We start from the raw sequence: 13,279 nt of genomic DNA, 5'->3' as shown, positions 1-13,279 counted from the left end.
AGATCATCCAAGCAAAAGATCAACAAGGAAATAAAGGCCTTAAATGACACACTGGACCAGATGGACATCACAGATATATTCAGAACATTTCATCCCAAAGCAACAGAATACACATTCTTCTCTAGTGCACATGGAACATTCTCCAGAATAGATCACATTCTCGGTCCTAAATCAGGTCTCAACCGTTATCAAAAGATTGGAATCATTCCCTGCATATTTTCAGACCACAATGCTCTGAAGCTAGAACTCAATCACAAGAGGAAATTTGGAAAGAACCCAAATACATGGAGGCTAAACAGCATCCTTCTAAAGAATGAATGGGTCAACCAGGAAATTAAAGAAGAATTGAAAAAATTCATGGAAACAAATGATAATGAAAACACAACGGTTCAAAATCTGTGGGACACAACAAAGGCAGTCCTGAGAGGAAAATATATAGCGGTACAAGCCTTTCTCAAGAAACAAGAAAGGTCTCAGGTACACAACCTAACCCTACACCTAAAAGAGCTAGAGAAAGAACAAGAAAGAAACCCTAAACCCAGCAGGAGAAGAGAAATCATAAAGATCAGAGCAGAAATCAATGAAATAGAAACCAAAAAAACAATAGAACAAATCAATGAAACTAGGAGCTGGTTCTTTGAAAGAATTAATAAGATCGATAAACCCCTGGCCAGACTTATCAAAAAGAAAAGAGAAAGGACCCAAATCAATAAAATCATGAATGAAAGAGGAGAGATCACAACCAACACCAAAGAAATACAGACAATTATAAGAACATACTATGAGCAACTCTACGCCAACAAACTTGACAATCTGGAAGAAATGGATGCATTCCTAGAGACATATAAACTACCACAACTGAACCAGGAAGAAATAGAAAGCCTGAACAGACCCATAACCAGTAAGGAGATTGAAACAGTCATCAAAAATCTCCAAACAAACAAAAGCCCAGGGCCAGAAGGCTTCCCGGGGGAATTCTACCAAACATTTAAAGAAGAACTAATTCCTATTCTCCTGAAACTGTTCCAAAAAATAGAAATGGAAGGAAAACTTCCAAACTCATTTTAGGAGGCCAGCATCACCTTGATCCCAAAACCAGACAAGGATCCCATCAAAAAAGAGAACTACAGACCAATATCCTTGATGAACACAAATGCAAAAATTCTCGCCAAAATACTAGCCAATAGGATTCAACAGTACATTAAAAGGATTATTCACCACGACCAAGTGGGATTTATTCCAGGGCTGCAAGGTTGGTTCAACATCCGCCAATCAATCAATGTGATACAACACATTAATAAAAGAAAGAACAAGAACCATATGATACTCTCCATAGATGCTGAAAAAGCATTTGACAAAGTACAGCATCCCTTCCTGATCAAAACTCTTCAAAGTGTAGGGATAGAGGGCACCTACCTCAATATTATCAAAGCCATCTATGAAAAACCCACCGCAAATATCATTCTCAATGGAGAAAAACTGAAAGCTTTTCTGCTAAGGTCAGGAACACGGCAGGGATGTCCGTTATCACCACTGCTATTCAACATAGTACTAGAAGTCCTAGCCTCAGCAATCAGACAACAAAAGGAAATTAAAGGCATCCAAATTGGCAAAGAAGAAGTCAAACTATCACTCTTTGCAGATGATATGATACTATATGTGGAAAACCCAAAAGACTCCACTCCAAAACTGCTAGAACTTGTACAGGAATTCAGTAAAGTGTCAGGATATAAAATCAATGCACAGAAATCAGTTGCATTTCTCTACACCAACAACTAGACAGAAGAAAGAGAAATTAAGGAGTCAATCCCATTTACAATTGCACCCAAAACTATAAGATACCTAGGAATAAATCTAACCAAAGAGACTAAGAATCTATACACAGAAAACTATAAAGTACTCATGAAAGAAATTGAGGAAGACACAAAGAAATGGAAAAATGTTCCATGCTCCTGGATTGGAAGAATAAATATTGTGAAAATGTCTATGCTACCTAAAGCAATCTACACATTTAATGCAATTCCTATCAAAGTACCATCCATTTTTTTCAAAGAAATGGAACAAATAATCCTAAAATTTATATGGAACCAGAAAAGACCTCGAATAGCCAAAGCAATATTGAAAAAGAAAGCCAAAGTTGGTGGCATCACAATTCCGGACTTCAAGCTCTATTACAAAGCTGTCATCATCAAGACAGCATGGTACTGGCACAAAAACAGACACATAGATCAATGGAACAGAATAGAGAGCCCAGAAATAGACCCTTACTCTATGGTCAACTAATCTTCGACAAAGCAGGAAAGAATGTCCAATGGAAAAAAGACAGCCTCTTCGATAAATGGTGTTGGGAAAATTGGACAGCCACATGCAGAAAAATGAAATTGGATCATTTCCTTACACCACACATGAAAATAGACTCAAAATGGATGAAGGATCTCAATGTGAGAAAGGAATCCATCAAAATCCTTGAGGAGAACACAGGCAGCAACCTCTTCGACCTCAGCCGCAGCAACATCTTCCTAGGAACATCGCCAAAGGCAAGGGAAGCAAGGGCAAAAATGAACTATTGGGATTTCATCAAGATCAAAAGCTTTTGCACAGCAAAGGAAACAGTTAACAAAACCAAAAGACAACTGACAGAATGGGAGAAGATATTTGCAAATGACATATCAGATAAAGGGCTAGTGTCCAAAATCTATAAAGAACTTAGCAAACTCAACACCCAAAGAACAAATAATCCAATCAAGAAATGGGCAGAGGACATGAACAGACATTTCTGCAAAGAAGACATCCAGATGGCGAACAGACACATGAAAAAGTGCTCCACATCACTCGGCATCAGGGAAATACAAATCAAAACCACAATGAGATACCACCTCACACCAGTCAGAATGGCTAAAATTAACAAGTCAGGAAATGACAGATGCTGGCGAGGATGCGGAGAAAGGGGAACCCTCCTACACTGTTGGTGGGAATGCAAGCTGGTGCAACCACTCTGGAAAACAGCATGGAGGTTCCTCAAAATGTTGAAAATAGAACTACCCTATGACCCAGCAATTGCACTGCTGGGTATTTACCCTAAAGATACAAACGTAGTGATCCGAAGGGGCACGTGCACCCGAATGTTTATAGCAGCAATGTCTACAATAGCCAAACTATGGAAAGAACCTAGATGTCCATCAACAGACGAATGGATAAAGAAGATGTGGTATATATACACAATGGAATACTATGCAGCCATCAAAAGAAATGAAATCTTGCCATTTGCGAGGACGTGGATGGAACTAGAGGGTATCATGCTTAGCGAAATAAGTCAATCGGAGAAAGACAACTATCATATGATCTCCCTGATATGAGGGAGAGGAGATGCAACATGGGGGTTAAGGGGGTAGGAGAAGAGTAAATGAAACAAGATGGGATTGGGAGGGAGACAAACCATAAGTGACTCTTAATCTCACAAAACAAACTGAGGGTTAATGGGGGGAGGGGAGTTGGGGGGGTGGGATTATGGACATTGGGGAGGGTATGTGCTATGGTGAGTGCTGTGAAGTGTGTAAACCTGGCGATTCACAGACCTGTACCCCTGGGGATAAAAATATATTATATGTTTATAAAAAATAAAATTAAAAAAAAGTGATCTCTTTGTCTACATAAAATTTTCTCTTCTCCATGTTTTATAATAAAACAAAACAATATAAATGCTAGTGAGTATGGAAAGGTACATTCTACAATCTTTGTTTATTCATGTGTCTCAAACCCTTTAAGAGTAAAAAAAAAAAAAAGCGAAACATTTTTCTCCCTTTATTTTCTTTGGCTTTAGCTATTCCTAGTATACTCATTATACTGTATCTCCTGGTTTTGCAAGCAGTAGTGTGCTGTGACTGTCTCTCATCAGATCATGAGAACCAATTCTTAGTATTTAGGAATGTTGCAATCTTATTGCTAAACTGTTAGTAGATTGATCTCACTCATTTTATTGGAAGTATTGACACTACAGAGACTGACAAACAGTACAAATCAGGGGTTTATTTCATCATGCTGGTGTGTCCAAATAAGGCTAGTATGCTATACACTTTTATAGTACATAAAAATATACTATACTTTTTAAAAAGTATCTCGGGCACCTGGGTGGCTCAGTCAGCCGAGCGTCTGCCTTCAGCTCAGGTCATGATTCCAGGGTCCTGGCATCCAGTCCCACATCGGGCTTGCTGCTCAGTGGAGAGCCTGGTTCTCCCTCTCCCTCCCTCTCTGCCTACTTGTGCTCGCTCTCTCTCTGTCAAATAAATAAATAAAATCTTTAAAAAAAATATCTCCTAGAGAGTCAGAAAACTATGACCTACAGGTCGAATCTGGCCTGCTGCATGTTTTTGTGATTAAGTTTTATTAGAACCCACTTGTTTGTCCCTCTGTTTACATATTGTTGATGGCTAATTTTATGTTATAACAGCACAGTTGAATAGTTACGACAGAGAGCCTGAAATATTTACTATCTGGCTCTTTACTGAAAAAGATATGGTAAACAAAAGCTATATTGAGCAGAGGTAACAGACTTGCCAAATAATAATGAATTATAATTTGAATAGATTTCATCAGAAACTTCCATCTTGGAAAAGTGCTTTCTACATATTCTTAAATGTAGCCTATATATATATATATATATATATATTTATATATATTTATATATATATATATTTTTTCCCCCTTTTAATAGTAATGGGAACCTAAAATCTTTTGGCCTTTTTTTTTTTAATATTCAGATGTCTAAAAACAGCACACATTGGGTAGAATAACCCCTTTCTGTTAAAAGGGGGAAAAATTATATTTATGCACAAATATTTTGGAGAAGATACACAAGAAACTGGTAAAAATAGTTGCCCCTGAAAAGAACTGGGTTACTCGTGGACAGGGCAAAAAGGAGAGTTTTCACTGAATATCCTCTTGTATTTCTTGAATTTTAAACCATGTGTTTGTATGACCTATTTAAAAAATAAATAACAGGTCTAAAGATTATTAGCTAAGAGGAGATTTAGGAATCTTAATCCTTTCTTCTAAAAGGCTTCCTGGTATAATAGAAAGAATATTGTTTCAGGAGTTAAAAAAAAAAAAAAGAAGAAGAAGAAGAAGAAGAAGACCTGGTTCCAAAACCTGATCTGCTACTTACTAGCTTTGTGACATTGGCCGAGTTCCTTAAGTTAGCTGAATCTCAGCTTGGGCATTAATAAAATCAGTATAACAAAAGCTACTTTGTGAGGATTAGACATTATATAAAACCACCTTGTACTTACTAAATGGTAGCTATTATTCTGTGGATTTCAATTATCCCAGCTATCCATTACCACCAATTATGTATTGGATGTTGATTAAAGGGAACCTGCAGTATGAATGAGGTCTAAGAGAGTCTTAATTTACAGATATATCAACTAACTACTTGTTGGGGAAAACCAGTCTTTTAAAAATTGTATTCAGGTGCTTTTTTGGGTCTTCTAGTACAAAAGTCTGGGTTTCTTTTTAAGGCTTCTTAAGGACTATTCCAAGAGATCAAGCAATTGTTGACATTTAATAATGGCCCCAAGGCCACAATGCAATTTCATATTGGTTCTCTCTCCTTCTCCACTTCACTTCTCCTTTCCTAACCCTGCTTCTTGGAACTGCTTGCCCTAATAAAGTAATAGCACATGAGTCTTTTGCCTTAGGTTATGTATACTTTTGGGGAAAACTCAAGCTAAGACTGGGGCCTGCCTAATCCTACTGAAGAGAGTCTGGGACTGTGTAGCAGTTACTGTTGGTGCCCTACCCATATGGCTTCATCCTCCAATATTAACAGGGCTTGCTTTCATGACTGCCAGCATTTGCATCTCTTGCTCTGTTGGAGGGCTTTCTTTACAATCCTCAATCAATATCTTCTCCCATTGTATGAGGTATCTTTCATTTTCTTGATGGTATAATTTCCCCCTCAAAAGTTTTTAATTTTGATGAAGTCCAACTTTTCAAAAAAATTTTTTTTCACTTGTCTTTTTGGGGTTGTATGTCAGAGATCATTGCCTAACCCAAGTTCACGAAGATTTACTACTATGTGTTCTTCTAGTGGTGTTACAGCTTTTTTACATTTAAGTCTATGATCCATTTTTAGTTAATTTTTGTGTAGGGTTCAGGTAGGGGTCTTTCACATGTGGATATTCAGATATCCCAGCACCATTTATGGAAAACATTTCTTCTCCATTGAATTAGCTTGGCACCCTTGTGGAAAATCAATTGACTATAAATGGAAGGGTTTATATCTGGATTCTCCATTTTACTCCATTGTTCTATAGGTCTACCCTCATGCCATTACCACAGTGTCTTGATTACTATAGTTTTGCAGTAAGGTTTGAAATTGGGAATTGTAAGTCCTCCAACTTTGGACTTCTTTTTCAAGATTGTTTTGGCTATCACCTTTGCTTTCTGATTTACACATTTTTGGATCTTCTTTAAGAAATCCTTTTGGGGGGCTCCTGGGGGGCTCAGTCAATTAGGTGTCTGCCTTCGGCTCATGTCATGATCCCAGGGGCCTGGGATCCAGCCACGCATTGGGCTCCCTGCTCAGTGGGGAGTCTGCTTCTACCTCTGCCTGCCGCTCTCCCTGCTTGTATGCTCAGTCCCTCTCTCTGTTTCAAATAAATAAATAAATCTTTTAAAAAAGGAAAGAAAGAACGAAATCCTTTTGGACACCAAAGCCAGAAAATATTTTCTTTTCAAGAAAAGTTTTCAAGATGTTTTATCATTTGTCCTTCTCATTCTAACTACTGATCTGTTTGGAATTTATTCTAGTGCTTAGCAGAGTGTAGGGATTTAATGTGATGCTTTTAAATTGTATTAACACTTTTTTTAAAGTCCATTTTTTCTTTCACTTATCCATGAAAAAAGCCTGCTTTTTTTTTTTTTTTTTTTTTATGAGATCAAGTTTCCATATAGGTGTAGTTCTGTTTAGGTATCCTGTTCTAGTCTATTGTCATTTTTTCTATCCCTGAACCAGCACCACACTGCCTTAATTATTATACCTTTTTTTTTTTTTTTTTAGATATCACAAGTAAGATTTTTTTGTTACCATTAAATGTCTGAATTTTAAACAGATTCTTGGACTGGTGGCTCATATCCATAAGCTTATTCAACTTTAGCACCAGTCTCATCTCCAGTAGCTTTTCCAAAACTACCTTCAACCTGAAGCTCCATGAGCTTTCCCAACTCAAATTTGGGCTTCTTCAGCATTTTTACTTTTCTAACAAAGACATCATGGAGTGGATAAATAGATTGGCAAGTCTTTTCTATGTCTTTTTCCAATGATGTCTGAAATCAACTTATTGACTACTTCTTTCAAGTCATTTGTCTGTACTTTTTGGGTCATGGGTTTCCATCTTTTTTCCAAATTTGGTGGACCGGTTGTTGCTAAGGATAAGAGGTCTTTTAAATCTGACTGTTGTGTTTCTTAGTAAAACCAACACAAAATAGATAAAACAAATAACCAACAGTATTCTTGACATCAATATGAGCTTAAATCAGGGTCTGCCATTTTTTTGACCATGGAACATATTTTGTCACGAATAAGACCCATGCCATGGAATTAGGCAGTTTTTGCCCTGAACATCCTCAGTAATTAGCTTGAATTTTTGAAATGCAATTTCATCATTCTGCAGGATCTGGAAGGTTCACTTCAAAAACACATTATGTTTTTGTGTTCTCATGGCCATTAGATGTGCTTTTGGTTCCTTGAGTTCTTATGACTAGTGTTTTTCCAATATTTCTTATACTGAACATAGCTGGTGCTTTCACATCATACCAATCATTCTTAGAAAACGGATCAACCACTTTCTTCTTGCCACCTTTTGTAAGGCATGTGTTCTTGCCAACTGCCATGAACTGCTCAGGGAACCAAAAGGCTTAATTATGATAGCTTTTTAATAAGGTTTTTAAAATAAAACCTGTAGAGCAAATCTCCCCACCTTGTTCTTCTTCATAAGTATATTTATGGCTCTTACATATAAATTATAGATATAGTGTAACAGGTTACACACAAAAACACATTTGATTTCATTTGTATTTTGACTAGAATTGCACTGAATTTATAGATTATTTTGGAAGAAATGATTTTTAAAAATATTGAGTCTTTTAATCAATAAACATGATTCATTTACTTAGATTGGGCCAGAGTGTTGCAGATTTCCAGGGTGTCTTTCTCACCCCAAGATCCACTAGATCTTTTCTCCTTTATGCTACCTGTCTTGTTCCTGAGCTTAATGAGAATGTTTTCAATATATACAGTTAGCTGCTGTATTTGTCAGGTAACCTTTATCTGGTTAGAATGGTCCTTTTTATTTGTTTATTAAGAAGCTTTATCAGTGCTCCACATCACTCGACATCAGGGAAATACAAATCAAAACCACAATGAGATATCACCTCACACCAGTCAGAATGGCTAAAATTAACAAGTCAGGAAATGACAGATGCTGGCGAGGATGCAGAGGAAGGGGAACCCTCCAACACTGTTGGTGGGAATGCAAGCTGGTGCAACCACTCTGGAAAACAGCATGGAGGTTCCTCAAAAAGTTGAAAATAGAGCTACGCTACGACCCAGCAGTTGCACTACTGGGTATTTACCCTAAAGATACAAATGTAGTGATCCGAAGGGGCACAGGCACCTGAATGTTTATAGCAGCACTGTCCACAATAGCCAAACTATGGAAAGAACCTAGATGTCCAACAGCAGATGAATGGATAAAGAAGATGTGGTATATATCTACAATGGAATACTATGCAGCCATCAAAATAAAGGAAATCTTGCCATTTGCGACTTGGATGGAACTAGAGGGTATTATGTTTAGCGAAATAAGTCAATCAGAGAAAGACAGTTATTATATGATCTCCATGATATGAGGAAGTTGAGAGGCAACATGGGGGGTTTGGAGGGTAGGAAAAGAATAAATGAAACAAGATGGGATTGGGAGGGAGACAAACCATAAGAGACTCTTAATCTTACAAAACAAACTGAGGACTCCCGGGGGGTAAGGAGAGGGTGGTGGGGTTATGGACATTGGGGAAGGTATGTGATATGAAGTGTGTAAACCTGGCGATTCACAGACCTGTACCCCTGGGGCTAATAATACATTATATGTTAATAAAATAAATTTTTTTTTAAAAAGAACCTAAAAAAAAAAAGCTTTTTCAAAAAATTGTGTGTTGAATTTTATCAAACATTTTGTTTTTAATGTTAAACTAATCCTGGATTTGAGATATACACATCCTGGTAATGATCTTCTTTCTCTATTCACTTATATAATTTGCATACTACTGGAACTGTAAGATCCTTGACTGATAGAACTCTGGGTCTGAAGTTTGCTTTGCATGGGGATTTTAATTCACTGGTAATTTATATCGTGGCTACAGAACTACTATTCAGAGATTCAATTTCTTCTTGAGGTAGGAAGAACTTCTGTAGGAAGTCATATTTTGATCTAATTTTCAAAAATTTTAGCTTAAATTTATCTTTTTAATGTTGGAAGAACTTCTAAGCCCCCCTTTCATTTCTATTATTGTTTATTTGTTCATTCTCTTTTTTTTCTTAACCAACCTTTCTAGAAGTTTGATGCTTTTAGTATTCTTTTACATTGGCCTTGTACAATTTTGTTTACTATGTCATTTTCTTTTCTTACTCTTTCCTTCCGTTTTGTTTATTCTGCTGTTTCTTTTCTAACTTCTTAAGTTTTATGCTTTCAGCATTAATTTCTAGCCTTTCTTCATTTTTAATAGAAGCATTTAAGACATTATGTTTCCCTCTAAGCTCTGTTTAGCAGTAGTTTTTCAGTTATAGAATTCCCATTTAGTTCCATTTCTAGTTTCTATTTTTCTGTTGAGATTTCCCATCTGTCCACTCACACTTTTAATGGAATACTCTGTTTTTCTTTAAATCCTTGACATATTTATAATAACTGCTTTAAAGTCCACATCTATTTATTCCAACATCTATGATCATCTTTGTTTCTACTAATTTGTCTCTTGACTAACGGTCACATTTCCCTGCTTCTTGAGTTGCTTGTCTAGTAATTTCTGCCTTGAGTAGAACAATTTTGGCTGCTACACTATAAGACTCTGTATTACATTGTCTTTATTTAAATAGTCTTGAGTTTTGTTCTGGCAGGCTGTAGATTACAGTGATTCACCTTGATCCTATTCCGGTTTTGTCTATAAGTCCAGGGCCAATGCCCAAAGCACTCGATAAGATCTCTCCAGTGTGAATGGACTGAAATTCCACAATCTTCCAGCACTGGCATTTGTGTTAAGTTTTCAGTTACTACTGGTAGGCCTCACATGGTCTCACTTTGTGTATGTGCAGGCAAACACTTACTTAGTCATACTCCTGAAGATAACCTTTCCACAGACCTTTGAGATTCCCTCCTTCACAGCTCAACCATCTGGGGTATACTGACCCACAAATTACAGCCATCTCAGCAGCTCAAACTCTGATCTCTGCCTCTTTTACCTAGCAATATTTCTGTTCTGCACTTGGGCTCACTTCCCACACCACAAACCAGAAAATGCCCTTATTCAGAGGAGCAAGGTAAACATAAAGGTCACCTTACACAATTTCCTTTATCTTAAGATCATTTCCCCATACTGTCTATCATCAACTGCCTGAAAATAACTGTTTCATATATTTTGTTACTTTTATGGTTGTTGATGGCATGAGGTCAAGCTCTGTATCAGTTACTCCATCATGTCTAAAAGCAGCAATCTGCATTTTTAAATATTTATTGTTTATTCTTTCTTTCCTTCTGTTTTGTTTATTCTGTTTCTTTTTTAACTTAAGTTTTATGCTTTCAGCATTAATTTCTAGGCTCTCTAGAGTTTAAAGCCTTTTAGTTTAAAGATCTTCAAATTCCATTATTTTCTGATTCATCAGTATGTTTCTTAATCTTCAAACATACGAAGTTTTTAAAATTATTTTTTCAGTATGAATGTTTAATTTTATCCCATTGTGATCAAAGAATGCAATATGTATGATACCATTCTTTGAAATTTGTTCAGACTTCCTTTACAGCTCAATATATGCTCACAAATATATTTTTTTAACCAGAGAACATTGTTGTTTTGGTTTTATTTTTAAAAGATTTTATTTATTTGAGAGAAAATGTGCGCACAGGAGGGGATAGGGGCAGAGGGAGAGGGAGAAGAAGCAGACCCAATGCAGGGTTTGATCCAGCTGAAGGCAGCTGCTTAACCAACTAAGTCACCCAGGTACCACTATATGGTCACAAATGTAATCAAAATTAATCCACTTGAAAGAATATTCTACAGTTTTTGGGTGGAATGTTCTATATGTGTCCATGAAACAAACATACTAATTTGTTTTGTTCAAATTTTCTACAATCATGTCAATTTTGTTTTCTTGTGTGCTTGATGTATCACTGGGAAATAGGTGTTGAAATCTCTCATTATGATTGTGGGATTTGTCTCTAACTCCTTGTCATTCCTGGTGATTTGATCCTTTTATCATATCTAGTGACCCTCTTTAGTAATGCTTTTTGTTTTAAAATCTTACGTTTTCTGGTTTTAATAGATTTATACTAGCTTCATTTTGCTTAGTATTCACCTGATATATATTTCCCACTCCTTTATTTTTCAATTTTTCTATATTCTTATTTTTAGCTATTTCTCTTGTGAAAATTGAAAAACATTTGTAGACATTCAGTTCAAACCTGTTTCAGTGCTGTGAAACAGGTGTTCCCCAACAACATTTGGCAAAAATAGCTTGTGATAAAATATGCTGTTTCCTCACAATAGTTTTCTCCTTTTTTCTTCCATTTTGGAAAATGATATAACACATGGGAGATTGGTAGCTGGAGGAAAGGAAGTTATTCAGTTATTAGAACTCAATGAAGAAAAATAATGTATAAGAAATGAAGAAAATTCAAGCTATGAGAATGATCTTCAGATGAAATCAGATCTTACATGAGAGATCAAGGGATAAAATAAAAGAACTTATGGTTTTACAATCTACAAGAAGAGGAAAGAAGAAAAAGGAAAAAACAAAAAATAAAAACAAAGAGGAGGCTTCAAACTGTGCAATTTAAAGGTAGAGCCAGGATAACACTCAAGACCTGGCCTAAAAGGATCTGAAATGCTCAAGAATAGGAAGGTAAAAGACCACTGAAAGGGTATAAATATTATCCAGAATTTAAAAAACAAGACTTAGGGATTAAGTTATTAGCATGATTTTGATGAGAACCTGTATTTGCATATTATAGATTATGTATAATCTATACCCTGAGATTTTTGTATTCTAAATGGCTTATTGTGTATGCTATGTGCTGGTCAACTATGATTCATGATTCTCCTTCCCAAACCTTCTCTTTCTCTAGCATTCCTTATTTAAATAAATGGCATCTACCCACTTCCTTAAGTCAGAAATCTGGAAATCATCCTTGATTCATCTTTTCCTCACAATCAAATCCTATTGATTCTGCCTCTTAAATATCTGTTGAGTCAGTTCACTTTTTCCTCCTCTTCTTTGCCAACCCCATAATTCATTTCCTCCAATTGTCTCCTGTTTCCCCACATATATTACTTGGCACAATCTTATCCTCTATTCTGTACCTAGAATGATCATTCTGTGCCTAGAATGATCTTTTAAAAATGCAAGTGATTATGTCACTTCCCTTCTTAAATAAGAAACAAACAAAAAATTTCAGTGGCTTTCCATTACTCTCAGAATAAAGACCAAGCCCTTAATAAGGCCTCTGAGATCTAGATTTTGTCTCTCTACAGTATAGTCATGTTGGCTTTCCTTTCAGTACCTCAAAATCAATCAGCACTATTCCTTCTGCCTAAATCAGTTTCCCTTGTACTCTTCGCTTAGCCAGTTCCTCCTTATTTTTCTTGTTTTAGCTTTGATGTCTTCTACAACCCATCTTGATCTCCAGAATGCATTATCTAGTCCCCTGCTGGAAGCTTCCATAGTATCCTGTACTACTTTTCCATAAACTCAGTTTATTTGTAAAACATTGTATAATGTTGGTCTCCCTTGCTCTATTATCAGTTCGATTCAGACTGGAACTGTCTTATCCCTTCTTTGTCTCTTCAGTGCCTAGCTGGAATGCCCCTAGCTGGTGAACGACAAACTCACTAAAAGACTGAGTGAATAAATGATGATTGAACAAAGAATTTGTGATAGGACAGAGCAGTGTAAAAGTACCTTCAGTCCCCAGGTCGAAATCTAAGGAAATTCTCCCTACAGGGGAGGATTAGCAAT

General features: G+C 36.4%; 1 pseudogene; it reads right to left on the bottom strand.

Annotated features, from left to right (window-relative positions):
- Positions 1–7,101: 7,101 nt before the first annotated feature.
- On the bottom strand, positions 7,102–7,890 carry LOC111139930 (annotated as a pseudogene).
- Positions 7,891–13,279: the final 5,389 nt, after the last annotated feature.

Source organism: Enhydra lutris, unplaced genomic scaffold (genome assembly GCF_002288905.1).
Source record: "Enhydra lutris kenyoni isolate GAN:26980312 unplaced genomic scaffold, ASM228890v2 scaffoldscaffold4, whole genome shotgun sequence".
Classification (NCBI taxonomy): Eukaryota; Metazoa; Chordata; class Mammalia; order Carnivora; family Mustelidae; genus Enhydra; species Enhydra lutris.
Note: the sequence above shows the minus strand (reverse complement) of the source record. Positions and strands in the feature narration are given on the sequence as shown.